The 17,893-nt window shown below is 42.3% G+C and overlaps 1 protein-coding gene across 2 annotated transcripts in view; it reads right to left on the bottom strand.

Moving 5' to 3' along the window:
• The window catches only part of ZDHHC20 (zDHHC palmitoyltransferase 20), a gene marked incomplete at its 5' end in the record, with an annotated part of 85,132 nt that overhangs the window by 44,674 nt on the left and 22,565 nt on the right, over positions 1–17,893 (bottom strand). The gene's annotated exons all lie outside the window — the stretch shown is intronic.

Genomic DNA, 17,893 nt, shown 5'->3' with positions numbered 1-17,893 from the left:
TAGCATTTTCCCTAAAAAGGACTTCAGTTGCTCTCTGATATCATCCCAGAAGACTTATTTCACTTAGCATGATTTTAAGGAACCCCAGTTTTATGCTTCTATTCCATGTAACCAGGAACTTTACATTTCTATCCGTCTTTATTTCACAAAAGTCTTTTAAAACTCAAAATGACTTTAGATTTGCTCTTGATCATGTTTTATATTTTAACAATACTCTTACTCAATTTTTACTTACGTACAAGGTTTTGCTCGAAACGCCTAAGGAATCATGACTGGAATTTTAACCTTTTATATTTACACTAGAGGCCCGGTACACGAATTCATGCATGGGTGGGGTCCCTAGGCCTGGCCGGTGATCAGGGCCAATTGGAGCCATCTCACCCAGTCCCGACAGGGGCCTGCTGGCCAGAAGAAAAAACCTCGGGAGGTTGGCAGTGGGAACGCACTGACCGCCAGGGGGCAGCTCCTGCATTGAGAAACGGCCCCATGGTGGTGTGCATCATAGTGACAGGTTGACCGGTCGTTCAGACGAAACGGTCACTTAGGCTTTTACTTTATTTTTATTTTTAGTTTTGGATATTTTATTTTATTTTTTTAATTGTTTTATTGCTTAAAGTATTACAAAGAGTATTATATATGTCTCCTTTTTTTTTCCCTCCCCTTGACCCTCCCCTAGCCTCCCATGCCTCCCAGTGTCTTGTGTCCATTGGCTATGCTCGTATGCATGCATACAAGTACTTCTGTTGATCTCTTACCCCACCCCCATGCCCCAGCCTTCCCGTTGTACTTTGACGATATGTTCGATGTTGCTCTGCCTCTGTATTTATTTTGGCTCATCAGTTTATAATGGTCATAATTATCCATAACTGAGTGAGATCATGTGGTATTTTTCTTTCATTGACTGGCTTATTTCCCTTAGCATAATGCTCTCCAGGTCCATCCATGCTGTTGCAAATGGTAAGAAATCCTTCTTTTTTACAGCAGCATAGTATTCCATCATGTAAATGTATCACAGTTTCCTAATCCATTCATCTGCTGATGGGTACTTAGGATGTTTCCAAATCTTAGCTATGGTGAATTGTGCTGCTATGAACACAGGGGTGCATATATCCTTTCTGACTGGTGTTTCTGTTTTCTTGGGATATGTTCCTAGAAGTGGGATCACTGGGTCAAATGGGAGTTCCATTTTTAACGTTTTGAGGAAACTCCATTACTGTCTTCCATAGTGGCTGCACCAGTCTGCATTCCCACCAGCAGTGCATGAATGTTCCTTTTTCTCCACATCCTCTACAACACTTGTCGTTTGTTGATTTGTTGATGATAGCCATTCTGACAGGTGTGAGGTGGTTCCTCATTGTTGTTTTGATGTGCATCTCTCAGATGATTATTGACTTTAAGCATGTTTTCATATCTCTCTTGGCTTTCTGAATGTCCTCTTTTGAAAAGTGTCTATTTAGGTCCATTGCCCATTTTTTGATTGGGATGTTTATCTTCCTTTTGTTAAGTTGAATGAGTTCCCTATAAATGTTTGAGATTAAACCTTTATTGGTGATAACATTGGCAAATATGTTCTCGCATGCAGTGGTCTTTCCTGTTGCTTAATTGATGGTTTCTTTTTCTGTGCAGAAGCTTTTTATTTTGATGTAGTCCCATTTGTTTATTTTCTCTTCACTTTCCAATACCTCAGGAGCTGTATCAGTGAAGAAATTGCTTTGGCATATGTCTGAGATTTTGTTGCCTTTGGATTCCTCTAGTATTTTTACGGTTTCCCGTCGTACATTTAAGTCCTTTATCCATTTTGAGTTAATTTTTGTGTATGGTGTAAGTTGGTGGTCTAGTTCCATTTTCTTGCATGTATCTATCCAATTTTCCCAACACCATTTATTGAAGAAACTGTCTTGACTCCCTTGTATGTTCTTGCCTCCTTTGTCAAATATTAATTGAGCATATTGGTTCGGGTCGATTTCTGGGCTCTCTATTCTACTCCATTGATCTCTATGTCTGTTTTTGTGCCAGTTCCAGGCAATTTTGAAAACAGTGGCTTTGTAATACAGCTTGATATCTGGTATTGAGATCCCACCTACTTCGTTCTTCATTCTCAGGATCGCTGCAGCTATTCGGGGTCATTTTTTATTCCAGATGAATTTTTGGAGAGTTCGTTCTAGATCTGTGAAATATGCCGTTGGTATTTGAATGGGAAGTGCGTTGAATTTATAGATTTCTTTGGGTAGTATGGACATTTTAATCATTTTGATTCTACCAAACCGTGAACATGGTATGTTCTTCCATCTGTTTATGTCTTCCTCTATCTCTTTTTTCAACGTCCTGTAGTTTTCTGAGTAGAGGTCTGTTACCTCTTTAGTTAAGTTTATTACTAGGTATCTTAATTTTTGTGCTTCAATGGTAAAAGGGATAGCTTTTTTAGTCTCTCTTTCTATAAGTTCACTATTGGTACATAGAAATGCCATAGATTTCTTGGCATTAATTTTGTATCCTGCTACATTGCCAAATTCATTTATTAAGTCTAATAGTTTTTTGATGGAGTCTTTAGGGTTTTTTATGTATAATATGATGTCATCTGCGAATAAGGACAGTTTAATTCTTCTTTTACAATTAGGATGCCTTTTATTTCTTCTTCTTGTCTAATTGCAATGGCCAATACTTCCAGTACTATGCCAAACAGGAGTGGTGAGAGTGGGCATCCTTGTCTTGTTCCTGTTCTTAGGGGAAATGGTTTTAGTTTTTGTCCATTGAGTATGATGTTGGCTGTGGGTTTGTCATATATGGCTTTTATTATGTTGAGGTATGATCCTTCTATTCCCACCTTGCTGAGAGTTTTTATCAAAAATGGGTGTTGAATTTTGTCAAATTGTTTTTCTGCATCAATTGATACGACTATGTGGTTTTTTTCTTTCAATTTGTTTATGTGATATATCACATTTATTGATTTGCAGATATTGTCCCATCCTTGCATCCCTGGGATAAATCCTACTTGGTCATGGTGTATGATCTTTCTGATGTACTGCTGGATCCGATTTGCTAAGATTTTGTTGAGGATTTTGGCATCTATGTTCATGAAGGATATTGGCCTGTAATTCTCTTTCATTTTGTTGTATTTACCTGGTTTTGGTATTAGGGTGATGCTGGCTTCATAGAATGAGCTTGGAAGTGTTCCTTCCTCTTGAATTTTTTGTAGTAGTCTAAGGAGGATAGGTTTTAGTTCTTTCTTGAATGTTTGATAAAACTCCCGTGAAGCCATCTAGCCCTGTGCTTTTGTTTGCTGAAGCTTTCTGATGACTGCTTCAATTACTTCCATAGTTATTGGCCTATTGAGATTTTTAGATTCTTCCTGATTGAGTTTTGGAAGGTTGTATTTTTCTAGGAATATGTCCATTTCCTCCAGGTTGTCTAGTTTGTTGGAGTAGAGCTGTCCATAGAATTTTTTAGAATCATTTGTATTTCTGTGGGGTCTGTTGTTATTTCGCCTCTATCATTTCTGATTTGTTTATTTAGGTACTCCCTCTTTGCTTCTTGGTGAGCCGGGCTACAGGTTCATCAATCTTGTTTATCCTTTCAAAGAACCAGCTCTTGGTTTCATTAATTTTATGTATTGTTTTTCTGGTTTCTATGTCATTTATTTCTGCTCTAATCTTTATGATCTCCTTCCATCTGCTAACTCTGGGCTTTTCTTGTTGCTCTCTCTCTAATTCTTTGAGATGTAGAGTTAGATGATTTACTAACATTTTTTCTTGTTGTTTTTTTTAATTTTTTTATTTTAGTAAATCTTTATTGTTCAGATTATTACATTTGTTCCTCTTTTTTTTCCCCCATAGCTCCCCTCCACCCAGTTCCCACCCCACCCTCTGCCTTTACCCCTCCCCCCACCCCCACGGTCCTCATCCCTAGGTGCACAATTTTGGTCCAGTCTCTTCCCGCATCTCCCACACCCCTGTCCCCCCCAAGAATAGTCAGTCCATTCCTTGTCTATGTCCCTGGTTCTATTATAATCACCAGTTCATTCTGTTCATCAGATTATTTATTCACTTGATTCTTAGATTCACTTGTTGATAGATGCATATTTGTTGTTCATGATTTGAATCTTTACCTTTTTCTTCTTCTTCCTTTTCTTAAAGGATGCCTTTCAGCATTTCATCTAATACTGGTTTGGTGGTGATGAACTCCTTTAGCTTTTTCTTATCTGTGAAGCTCTTTATCTGACCTTCAATTCTGAATGATAGCTTTGCTGGATAAAGTAATCTTGGTTGTAGGTTCTTGGCATTCATCACTTTGAATATTTCTTGCCACTCCCTTCTGGCCTGCAAAGTTTCTGTTGAGAAATCAGCTGACATTCGTATGGGTATTCCCTTGTAGGTAACTGAGTTTCTTTCTCTTGCTGCTTTTAAGATTGTCTCTTTGTCTTTTGCTCTTGGCATTTTAATTATGATGTGTCTTGGTGTGGTCCTCTTTGGATTCCTTTTGTTTGGGGTTCTCTGCGCTTCCTGGACTTGGGAAGTTTTCTGTCATGATTTCTTCAAATAGGTTTTCAATATCTTGGTCTCTCTCATCTTCTGGTACCCCTATAATTCTGATGTTGGTACGCTTGAAGCTGTCCCAGAGGCTCCTTACACTATCTTCTTATTTTGCTTTTCATTTTGCTTTTCCGGTTGGGTGTTTTTTGCTTCTTCGCATTTCAAATCTTTGCCTTGATTCTTGCGCTCCTCTGGTCTGCTGTTGGGAGTCTGTATAATATTCGTTATTTCAGTCCGTGTATGCTTAATTTCTAGTTGGTTCTTTATCACAACATCAAGGGTCTCATTAGATTTCTTGAATATCTCAATAACTTTATCGGCGGCTTCTAGACAGTTCTTGAGAGACCTTAAAAGTGTGGTTCTGAACTCAATATCCTCCATTGACAGTTTTGTCCTGTTTCTTTGTCTCCGCATTTTTTATGCTTTCTTGGTGCACCCCCTAGTGGTCTGTGTGCCCAGTCTTGTAGTTAAGCCTTCATTGTTATAGTTAATACTAGGGGGATTTGACCTCCAGGCCAACTGGCTGTGAGAATCAGCTGTGTCTACAGTGGGAAAACTTCTGTCCTCCAGGGAGGTGCTAATCTAGCCTTTGCCTGAGGCTATCTGGCAAATGGCTCTGCACAGGGCTTGGGCGGGGCGGGTCGCACAGGATCAACAGGGTGGGTGGAGGGAGCAGTTATGGCTGCTCTCAGTCCCGTCCCCAGAGGCTCTGCCTCTCAGAGTCCCAGCAACCACTGCAAACCTCGGAGAGAAAGCTGCCCTCGCGTTCCGACCGATGCCAGACAATCCTGCTTCTCCCGTTTGAGTCTGGGTCCCTAGAGACTTGCCCAGAACTGGAGCTCAGGGCCTGAGCCACCCTCCAGATTGAAAACGACAATCGCGCCCTCAGCTACCAGCCCGCTCCGCGGGTACCTCCGCACCTTAGTATTTTCCGCACTGCGCCTCCTCTGAGTCTCGTATGCTGTTCTCTTTCCTTCTAGTTGAAGAATTTCCCCTCAGCCAGTCTTCCTGTGGTTCTGGGCGATGTTCGTTCCGTCTTTTAGTTGTATTTGTGAAGTGGTTGTTCGAGGCAGCTAACTCCGGTGTTTACCTATGCCGCCATCTTGGTTTTCTCCTTTTCTTGTTCTTTGAAATAGGCCTGTAGGGCTATAAACTTCCCTCTCAGGAATGCTTTTATTGTGTCCCATAGGTTTTGGATTGTTTCGTTTTCATCGTCATTAGTTTCCAGGATGTTTTTAACTTCTTCTTGATCTCATCGGTAACCCAATCGATATTTAATAACATGCTATTCAGCTTCCAAGTTTTTGAGTATTTTGGGTTGTTTTTATTGTAGTTTATTTCTAATATAATGCCATTGTGATCTGAGAAGATGCTTGGTATGATTTCAATCTTCTCGAATTTGGGGAGACTTTGCTTGTGACCCAGTATGTGGTCTATTTTTGAAAATGTCCCATGTGCATTTGAGAAGAACGTATATTCCGTGGTTTTGGGGTGAAATGTTCTGAATATGTCAATTAAGTCCATCTGATCTAGTGAGTCATTTAGGATTGCTGTTTCTTTGCTGATTTTTTGTCGAGAGGATTTATCCAGTGATGTCAGTGGTGTATTAAAGTCCCCTACTATGATTGTATTGATGTCAATCTCTCCTTTGATATCTTCCAGGAGTTTTTTTTATGTATTTGGGTATTCCTGCATTGGGTGCATATATGTTTATCAGGGTTTTATCTTCTTGTTGTATCAATCCCTTTAATATTATGAAGTGGCCTTCCTTACGTCTTGTTATGGCCTTTTCTTTGATGTCTATTTTGTCTGATATAAGTATTGCTACCCCAGCTTTCTTTTCATTTGCATTTGCCTGAAAGGTATTTTTCCATCCCTTCACTTTCAGTCTGTGTGAGTCCCTTATTCTGAGGTGGGTCTCTTGTAGACAGCAAATATATGGGTCATGTTTTTTTATCCATTCAGCCACTCGATGTCTTTTGATTGGAGCATTTAATCCATTTACGTTGAAAGTTATTATTGAAAGGTACTTGTTTGTAGGCATTTCTATTTTTTGTGCCTGTTTTCTTTCTTAGCTTTTTATTTCTTCTTTTTACATCAGACCCTTTAGCACTTCTTGCATTGCTGGCTTGGTGGTGATAAACTCCCTTAGCCTTTTTTGGCTGTGAAGCTTCTTATTTCCCCTTCAAGTTTGAATGATAGCCTTGCTGGATAGAGTATTCTTGGATTGAGTCCTTTGCTTTGCATCACTTTGTAAATTTCCGTCCATTCTTTTCTGGCCTGATGTGTTTCTGTTGAGAAATCATTTGATAATCTAATGGGAGATCCCTTGTATGTAGGTTTCCATCTCTCTCTTACAGCCTTACGATTCTCTCTTTATCCTGAACATTTGCCATGGTAATTATGATGTGTCTCGGCGTGGGTCTTTTCGGGTTCATCTTGTTTGGGACTCTCTGTGCTTGTGTGACTTTTTTCTTCCCCACCTCAGGTAAGTTTTCTGATATCATTTCTTCGAATAGGTTGTCTAAACCTTGTTCCTCTTTCTGTTGTTCTGGCACCCCTTATTATTCATATGTTGTTTCGTTTCATGTTGTCCCATAGCTCCCTTAGGCTCTCTTTCTGTCTTTTATTTTTTTTCTCCAATTGCAGTTCCGTTTGGGTGTGTTTTGTTTCCCTGTCTTCTAATTCGCTAATTTGGTCCTCAACTTCTCCTAGTCTACTGTTGAAACTTTCAATGATGTTTTTTATTGCAGCTATATCACTCTTCATTTCTTCTTGGTTCTTACATAATTTTTTGATTTTTTCATCCGTTTCTTTTTTATTCTTGCATAAGTTGTTGATTTTTTCCTCCATGTGTTTTATGCACTCGAGGACCCTTAATCTGAATTCTTTTTCTGACATGTTTCATGCCTCTGTTTCACTTACCCACTTTTCTGGCGAGTCCTTCTCTTCTTTCCTTTGGGTTTTTTTTTGTCTACCCATGTTTGATCTCACCAACAGATCTAGATGTTGAGTCATTTAGGGGCTGCTCCTTGGGTGGTTGTGGCTCCTTGGGCTGCGGTTGCTCCTCGGGCGGTTGTGGTAGCAGCTGCTCCTCAGTTGGCAGCAGCTCCTCTGGTGGGTGCTGTTTACAGCCATGGTGGCTTCTCTGGCTGGTGGGAGGGAGGCTTCTCGCACAGCTGCTGTTCCTCAGACAGAGGGTGTGCTGATCACGAGGCTGCTGTTCCTTGGGTGGGGGCAGGCTACACACGCAGCCGCTACTCCTTGAACTGGGGAGGTCTGCTCACGTGGCTGCTATTCCTTGAATGGAGGCTGCTGTTGTTCCTTTGATGTGGTGGGCTGCTTGTGGGGCTACTGCTCCTTGGACTTGTACAGGTTGATTGCAAGTCTTCTGCTCCTCGGATGGGGGTGGGTTGCTTGCGTGGCTGCTGCTCTTTGGAGGGGAGTGAGCTGCATGTGTCGCTGCTCCTCCTCTCCAGGTGTCTGGTTATGTCACTTAGGCTTTCATATATATAGATATTTTGGTCTGCCTGTTAACTCAAATACCAACTCCCCATACCCTTAATGCCTCATCAGCAATAACAGTATTAGCCTATCAATGTAGCCTATCTTATATAATAAAAGAGAAACATGCAAATTAGCTGTCCCTCCACTACACTCAAGCCATGCCCACCAGCCAATCAGGAGCTAGTATGCAAATTAACCCAACTAAGATAGCGGCGGCCACGGAGCTGGAGTGAGCAGGAAGCCTGGGTTGCCCCCGGCAATGGAGGAAGCCAAGCTTCCCGCCTGCCCTGGCTGGCCCTCGGCTCCGCTCAAGGCTACAAAGTTTCAATTATAGAACATAAATAAATGCCATAAAAAAAAAGAATAGGCTGGGAGCTTGGGTCACCGGGGGGCATGGCCAGCCTGAAAACGGCCCTCAGCCCCTCACCCAGGCTGTCCATGTACCCCAGTGGGACCCCCACCCTGATCTGGGACACCCTTCAGAGCAAACCAGCCAGCCCCCACCCGTGCACCAGGTCTCTATTATATATAATAAAAGGGTAATATGCAAATTTACCCTAACAGCAGAATAACTGGGAATGCCTGGTTACTATGACACACATTGACCACGAGTTGGCAGACGCTCAATTCAGGTCCTGCCCCCTGGTGGTCAGTGCGCTCCCACAAGGGGAGCTCTGCTCAGCCACAAGCCAGGCTGATGGCTGCCAGCTCAGTAGTGGTGGCAGGAGCCTATCCTGCCTCCTCAACAGCACTAAGGATGTCCGATTGTAGCTTAGGCCTGTTCCCCGCTGGCAAGTGGACATCCCCCAAGAGCTGCCGGGCTGCCAGAGGGATGTCTGACTGCCAGCTTAGGCCTGATCCCCCAGGGAGCGGGCCTAAGCCAGCAGGTGGACATCCCCTGAGGGGTCCCAGACTGCGAGAGGCCACAGGCTGGGCTGAGAGACCCCCCCCCCCCCGCAAGTGCACAAATTTTTGTGCACCAGGCCTCTAGTTTTGTTATAAACAAGGCAATACTTTGGCATAAAAGAAAGAGCTATGGTTGAGGAAACTGATCCCAAGAAGCTCAGGGAACTGTGTGAGACTATACAATTAATGGCAGAGCTGCTATTAAATGTCTCTTTTTTTTAATTCATTTAAAAAAATAATTAGTTGAAAGTATTACATATGTCCCCTTTTATCCCCCATTAACCACTTCTAGCCTGCCCCCACCCCTCACCCTAGGCCTTCATCACCCTATTGTCTGTTTCCATGAGTTATGCATATATGCATACAAGGTCTTTGGTTGATTACCTCCCTTCCACTTACCCTCCTCCCACCCCCGCCTTCCCTCCATGATTCCTCACTCCGTTTCATGCTTCCAGGTCTCTGGATCCACTCCCTTCATCAGTTTATTTATTTATTTAGTTAGTTAGTTAGTTAGTTAACCTTCACCCAAGGATATTTTTCCACTGATTTTTAGGGAGAGTGGGAGAGACAGAGAAACATCGGTGTGAGAGAAACACAATTGGTTGCCTCCTGCACGAGCCCTGACGAGGGCCTGGGCTGGGGAGAAGTCTGAAACCAAGATACATGCCCTTGACCTGAATTGAACCCAGGATCCTTTGGTCTACAGGCCAAGGCTCTATCCACTGAGCCAAACCGGCTAGGGCTCATCAGTTTATTTTGTTACTTAGATTTCACATATGAGTGAAATCATGTGGTACTTGTCTTTCTCGGACTGACTTATTTCACTTAGCATGATTCGCTCTAGGTCCCTCCATGCTGCATCAAAGGGTAAGAGATTCTTTTTTACTACTGCATAGTATTCCATGGTATAAATGTACCACAGCTTTTTTATCCACTCATCTACTGATAGGCACTTGGGCTATTTCCAGATCTTAAGCTATTGTAAACTGTGCTGCTATGAACATAGGGGTGCATACATTCTTTCTGATTGGTGTTTTGGGTTTCTTAGGATATATATTCTTATCCTAGAAGTGGGATTACTTGTTCAAATGGCAGTTTCATATTTAATTTTTTGAGGAAACTCCATGTTGTTTTCAATAATGGCTGCACTGTCTGCATTCCCACCAGCAGTGTACTAGGGTTCCCTTTCTCCACATCCTCACCAGCACTTGTCATTTGTTGATTTGTTGATGGGATCCTTCTGACAGGTATGAGGTGATACCTCACTGATGTTTTATTTTTTTTTAAATTTAAATTCTTTATTGTTTAAAGTATTACATGAGTTTCCTTTTTCCCCCATTGACCTCTCCCCGGCCACTCCCACCCCCCAGCACATGCCCTCACCCCCATACTGTGTCCATTGGTTATGCTCATATGCATGCATGCAAGTCCTTTTGTCATTTTAATCTGAATCTCTCAAATGATTAGTGCCTTTGAGCATTTTTTTCATATGCCTCTGGGCCATCCGTATGTCCACTTTGGAGAAGTGTCTATTTAGGTCCTTTGCCCACTTTTTAATTGGTTTGTCTTCCTTTTGTTAAGTTATATGAGTTCTTTATATATCTTGGATATTAACCCTTTATCAGATACATCATGGGCAAATATGTTCTCCCATATAGTGGGCTCCCTTTTCATTTTGTTTATGGTTTCTTTTGCTGTGCAGAAGCTTTTTATTTTGATGAGTCCCATTTGTTTATTTTCTCCTTAGTTTCCTTGGGAGATGTAGCCATAAACATATTGCTATGAGAGATGTCTGAGATTGTGCTGCCTATGGTTTCTTCTATAATTAAATACAAGTCTTTTGAGTTCTACTCTAGCATGTTTCCCTTGGTACTACTGATATAAAATACATGTTCTTGCTTTTTAAAGACCATTACTCTAACCTGACCAAAACATCACAGTGTAAGAAGTGGAGGAATGTATTTAGATTACCTGGCCTAGCTCCCCCAATCCAATCTTGATGGCATAAGAAATCCCAAACTACTTATAAAAAACAAGAAGCAACACAGACAAATAAAGAGGACAGAAAGAAGTCAGGAAAGATTCCTGTGATCTTACAGTTGAGATTTGTGGTCACTTATCTAACCTCAGGCAGGGAGGAATCTTCAGACCACATTTCCAAGTTCCACCCCCTCTTGAAATTTTCAGGTACAGAAATATTTACCTACGTTGTAAGATGGCCCATTCTTTAAAACACACACACACACACACACACACACACACACACACACACATATATATATAATTTGTTAGAAAGTTCTTCCCTGAAAGGCATGTCTCTGAAACATTCATAAGCAGAGAATAAAAATCTTATGGTATGGCTGAGACAGCAAAGGGCTCCAAGGACACCAGATGGCCAGAGGAAATCAAGGAGGCAAAAATTTCACCACCCTTCCATTCCCTTCTCAAAAACGCAGAGCTAGCTGATTTTATATCCTTTCTAAGTGCAGATGCTTAAACTACATACACAGTTGATCAAAGTTTGACCGCTATACTACCTTTGTAGGATGGCAGTAATGAATAGTTCAACATCTTGGCCCTCACAGCCCAGGAACAAAGATAGTTGTTAAGCAACCTGACAGCAGGAGGAAGTAGACAGAACCTGAAATGGAAAATTCCACAAGCCCACCTTTCTCAAAAAAGCCTGTTTTTTTTCACATAAGCCCACTCTGTTCCCAGCTTATCAAAGCTGCCAAGCAGAACCAGTTTGAAGTATCTTCCTCTGTGCTGCCTCCCTTGTGCTCAAGCAAAAGCTTAATAAAATCTGAGAGATTTCTCGTCAAGATGGACGTGTAGGTAAACTCTGTACTTGTTTCCTCCCACAATCACATCAAAATTACAACTAAAATACAGAACAACCATCATTCAGAACTGCCTGAAATCTAGCTGAACAGAAGTCCAACAACTAAGGATATGATGAAAAAGCCACTACAAGACTGGTAAAAAAGGTGAAGACATGGAACAGACTGGTCCCAGTTTGTTAAATATCAGAAAGGTTATCTTGCCTGTGGAGGACCCTCCTGAGGAATGAGGGTCCCAGCCCCACACTATGCCCCCCAGTAGAGGGTTCTGGTGCCCATAACTTCAGCTGTGAAAACCAGCAGGGATTGTGGCTGAGTGGGAGAGAGGACTCCTGGTGATCCAGCCAGATGTTCCTCTTAAAGAGTCCACACACAAACTTGCTGATGAACTCACTCTCTCTGAGCTCCAAAGCTGGGGCAGCAGCTCGAAAGGTGTCGTACAAGGAGATACAAGGAGGGACTGAATTGTCTGGTGTCAGGGTGATGGTTGGAGGGGCAGCTTTCTCCCAGACAGAAGTGCCAGCAGAGGCCATCGTTCCTTTTCTGAGCGCTCCCCCCACAAAGCCAGCAGGCAGGCACTATATATGAGTCTCTATCAACCTGGCTAACAGTGTTGGCCCCTCCTTGCTGATTTCCTGAGGCCCCGCCCCACCTAAATTGTGGGCCCACCCATGCCGTTTCCAATGGCTTTTCCATGCAAACAGCCTATTTTGGTTCATGCTTTGGACTTCCCTACTATCTCTCAAACAAGCATCATCTGGCCTCTATGTATGCCATACCTCTCGCTGTGGCCCCAGGACTGGCACTAGCAGCAGCTGGCCTCTCTCAGCTTGGATTCTCCCAGGAACCTCCAGTCCCCGCACAAGTAGCATCCATCTTCAGACAGGTTTGTAGGTCATACCTACAAACATGTGTGCAGGACATAGGCCGCTGAGATTTGAGTACACTTCCTGAGATGCCACAGAGCCAGCGCACCCACTGGACAGCTTCAGACCATGCCAAAGCACCATACAACAACCTCCACAAGTGATACATGCAAGGGGCAGACTTAGTGGGCACCAAAGACCCCCTGAAATGAGTCTTGCACCGTGAGGTGAACTGCTGCATAGCAGGTCATCCACAATGGTCGCAGCCAGTTGTGGAAGCCAATCAGCCTGGGAATAAATCCCTCCCATTGATGTGCTAACAGCAATCAAAGCTCAACTACAAGAGGAGAGGGTGTACATGGCCTACCTGGGGTGTGCACCTTGAGGACCCAGCTTAGGTGATTGAGGAGGCTGTGCCATTGGATCCCATAGAACACTTACAACACTAGGCCATTCTACCAAGCCTGGGAGACACAGCAGCTCCACCTAATACATAGAAACAAACACAGGAAGACTGTCAAAATGAGGAGACAAAGAAATATGTCCCAAATGAAAGAACAGAAAACTCCAGTAAAAAACTAAAAAGGAGTTTCAGAGGAGAAACCAAGATGGCGGCATAGGTAAACACCAGAGTTTGCTGCCTCGAACAACCACTTCAAAAATACAACTAAAAGACAGAACAGACATCATCCAGAACCACAGGAAGGCTGGCTGAGTGGAAATTCTACAACTAGAAGGAAAGAGAAAAGCATATCGAGACTCAGAGGAGGCCCAGTGCGGAAGTAAAATACTGAGGTACAGAGGCGCACACAGAGCGGGCTGGCGGCTGAGGGCGCGGTTGTCGTTTTCAACTGGGAGGGAGTCTCAGGCTCTGAGCTGCAGTTCTGGGCGAGTCTCTGGGGACCCAGACTCATATGGGAGAAGCGGGACTGTCTGGCATCGGTCAGAACTTGAGGGCAGCTTTCTCTCGGAGGGGCTTACAGCAATTGCTGGGACACTGAGAAGCGGGGCCTCTGAGAGCAGCCATAACTGCTAGCCCCGCCCTGTCGATCCCGTGAGACCCGCCCCGCCCAAGTCCTGCAGGGAGGCTTTTGCTGGATAGCCTAAGGCAGAGGCTAGATTAGCACCTCCCTAGAGATCCAGGAGCCAGGAAGCCCAGAAGTCAGAGTGGGACCATCCAGTTTGCAGCTCCGTGGAACCATAAAGGACACACTCAGGGGGCAGACTCAGTGAGCACCAAAGCCCCATTGAAGCAAGTCTTGCCCCGGAGGGGTGTCTCCAGCACAGAAGTTCTCCCACTGCAGACACAGCTGATTCTCACAGCCAATTGGCCTGGAGGTCAATTCCTCCCAGTGATACCTACAACAATCAAGGTTTAACTACAACAAGACTGTGCACAAAGGCCACAAGGGGGTGCACCAAAAGTGTCCTCCTCAGGTAATTGGGGAGGCTGAACCACTGGGCCCTAGAGGACACTTAGCCCAGAAAACCACTTTATCAACACAGGGAAGCATAAAAAATGCGTAGACAAAGAAAAGGACACAAATGACAGAAATGGAGGAAAGCAAACTACTGGATATAGAGTTCAAAACCACACTTTTAAGGTTTTTCAAGAATTTTCTAGAAACTGCCAATAAACTTAATGAGACCTACAAGAAATCTAATGAGACCCTCAAGGTTGTGATAAAGGACCAACTAGAAATTAAGGATACACTGACTGAAATAAAGAATATTGTACAGACTCCCAACAGCAGACTAGAGGATCGCAAGAATCAAGTCAACGATCTGAAATACGAAGAAGCAAAAAACACCCAACTGGAAAAGCAAAATGAAAAAAGGATCCAAAAATACGAAGATAGTGTAAGGAGCCTCTGGGACAACTTCAAGCGTACCAACATCCAAATTATAGGGGTGCCAGAAGAAGAGCGAGATCAAGATATTGAAAACCTATTTGAAGAAATAATGACAGAAAACTTCCCCTACCTGGTGAAAGAAATAGACTTACAAGTCCAGGAAGCGCAGAGAACCCCAAACAAAAGGAATCCAAAGAGGACCACACCAAGACACATCATAATTAAAATGCCAAGAACAAAAGACAAAGAGAGAATCTTAAAAGCAGCAAGAGAAAGAAATTCAGTTACCTACAAGGGAATACCCATACGACTGTCAGCTGATTTCTCAACAGAAACTTTGCAGGCCAGAAGGGAATGGCAAGGAATATTCAAAGTGATGAATGCCAAGAACCTACAACCAAGATTACTTTATCCAGCAAAGCTATCATTCAGAATTGAAGGTCAGATAAAGAGCTTCACAGATAAGAAAAAGCTAAAGGAGTTCATCACCACCAAACCAGTATTAGATGAAATGCTGAAAGGTATCCTTCAAGAGGAAGAAGAAGAAAAAGGTAAAGATACAAATTATGAACAACAAATACACATCTATCAAGTGAATCTGAAAATCAGGTGAATAATCTGATGAACATAATGAACTGGTGATTATAATAGAATCAGGGGCATAGAAAGGGAGTGGACTGACTATTCTAGGGGGGGAAAGGAGTGAGGAAGATGCAGGAAGAGACTGGACAAAAATCGTGCACCTATGGATGAGGACAGTGGGTGGGGAGTGAGGGAAGAGAGTGGGGTGGGAACTGGGTTGAGGGGAGTTATGGGGGGTAAAAAGAGGAACAAATGTAATAATCTGAACAATAAAGATTTAATTAATTAAAAAAAACTAAAAAAAAATATGGAGACAAGCAATCTACTAGATGTAGAGTTCAAAACACTAGTTATAATAACACTAGTTATATAACACTAGTTCACCAATGAACTTAGTGAGAACTTCAACAGCATAAAAAGAATCAGTCAGAAATGACGGACACACTGTCCTGGCCAGTGTTTCTCAGTGGTTAGAGCGTTGACCTACACACTGAAGGGTTACAGGTTCAATTCCCGGTCAAGGGCATGTACCTGGCTTGCAAGTTCGATCCCCAGTTCTGATTGGGGTGAATAAGGAAGGCAACCAATCGATGTGTCTCTGTCTCTCTCTGTCTCCCCTCGCCCTTTCTACTCTCTCTAAAAATCAATGAAAAAGTATTCTCAGGTGAAGATTAACAACAACAACAAAAAACACACTAACTAAAATGGAGAATAACTGAAAGGGAATCAATCAATAGTAGAGTAGATGAAGCCAAGAATCAAATCACTGATTTGGAATATAAGGAAGCAAAAAATACCCAATCAGAACAGCACAGAGAAAGAATTCAAAAAAGAGAGCATAGCCCTAGCTGGTTTGGCTCAGTGGATAGAGCATCAGCCTATGGACTGAAGGGTGCCGGATTCGATTCCGTTCTAGGGCACATGCCTGGGTTGCAGGTTCGATCCCCAGTAGGTGGTGTGCAAGAGGAAGCCAATCAATGATTCTCTGTCATCATTGATATTTCTATCTCTCTCTACCTCCCTCTTCCTCTCTGAAATCAATAAAAATATATTTAAAAAAAGAGAGAGAGAGAGTATAGTGTAAGGAGCCTCTGGGACAGCTTTAAGTGTACTGACATTTGCTTCAGGGGGATACCAGAAGGAGAAGAGAGCAAGGAATTGAAGACTTGCTTGAAAAAATAATATCAGAAAACTTCCCTAATCCGGTAAGAGTTCCAAACAAGATAAACCCAAAGAGGCCCATACCAAGACACATCGTAATTAAAATATCAAAGGTTAAAGATAAAGAGAGAATCTAAAAAGCAGCCAAAGACAGTTAGTTATCTACAAGGGAGCGTCCATAAGACTGTTGGCTGATTTCTCAACAGAAACTTTACAGGCCATTAGAGAGTGGCAAGAAATATTTAAAGTGATGAAAAGCAAGGACCTACAACCAAGATTACTCTACCCAGCAATACTATAATTTAGAATTGAAGTACAAATAAAGAGCTTCTGGGACAAGAAAAAGCTAAAGGAGTTCATCACCACCAAAGCAGTATAACAAGAAATGTCTTCTTTAAGAAGAAGGAGAAAGACAGAAAATAGGAATAATAACATGGCAAAAACTCATATCTATCAACAAGTACTTTAAATGCAAATGGATTAAATGTTCCATTCAAAAGACATATGGTGGCTGAATGGATAATAAAATCCTTACATGTTGTCTACAAGAGACTTGTTTCAGACTGAAAGATACACACAAACTGAAAGGAATGGAAAAAGGTATTTTGACACACACAGACTGAAAGTAAAGGGATGGAAAAAGATATTTTATGAAAATGGAAAGGGGGGAGAAAAAGGTGGGGTAGCAATACTTATACCAGACAAAACAGACTTTATTTTTATTTTTTAAAATTTATTTATTTTTGATCCTCACCCAAGGATATGTTTCTATTGATTATTTTTAAAGAGAGAGGAGTGGGGGGAAAGAGAGAGAAACATTGATGTGAGAGAGAAACAATGATCATTAATTGCCTTCTATACACTCCCCGTAACCTAGGTATGGGCCCTGACTGGGAACTGAACCTGCAACCTTTTGGTGCATGGAACGATACTCCAACTAACTGAGCCACCTATCCATGGCAACAAAACAGACTTTAAAACAAAGGCTGTAACTAGAAGCAAGAAAGGACCCAGCAATTCCACTCCTAGGTATTTATATCCAAAAACTAAAAAAATAAATACTAGGTGTACCAGTTAATAATGGTGGATTTTGCAATAAAAAACACACAATAATTTCAAGAGAAACATCAAAAGTGCTTTATTCAAAGTAATGTCCATCACTAGTTACACATTTCCCCCATCTTTCAGGTAATTTGTGGATACCATCCCAATATAACTTTTCTTGTTTTGAGGCAAACCATTCAGAGACCCAATTTTCCACGTTTTGAAGTGCTGCTCAGAAAGTGTGTGTGCCATCGATCAGAACAAGTGGTAATCTGAAGGAGCAAGGTCTGGTGAATACGATGGGTGGGTTAATACTTCCAAGGCAAGATCTTTTAATATGTCTTTAACTGGTTTTAAAGTGTGTGATGGTGCATCATCATGAAGCAAAATTACTTTGCGATGTCTTCTGGCCCATTCTGGTTGTTTCACGATCAAAGTGTGGTGCGAATTGATTGTTTGTTGTCGGTAGCGATCAGTATTAACAGATTCACCTGGTTTTAGAAGTTCATAATACACACCTTCCTGATCCCACCAAACGCAGAGCATTGTCTTCTTTCCAAAGCGATTTGGCCTTGCAGTCGATGTTGTTGGTTGACGTGGATCAA

Source organism: Myotis nattereri (genome assembly GCF_964212035.1).
Source record: "Myotis nattereri genome assembly, chromosome: 2".
In the NCBI taxonomy this organism is placed as follows: Eukaryota; Metazoa; Chordata; class Mammalia; order Chiroptera; family Vespertilionidae; genus Myotis; species Myotis nattereri.
The sequence above is the reverse complement of the archived record's forward strand: the minus strand, read 5'-3'. Positions and strand labels throughout refer to the sequence as shown.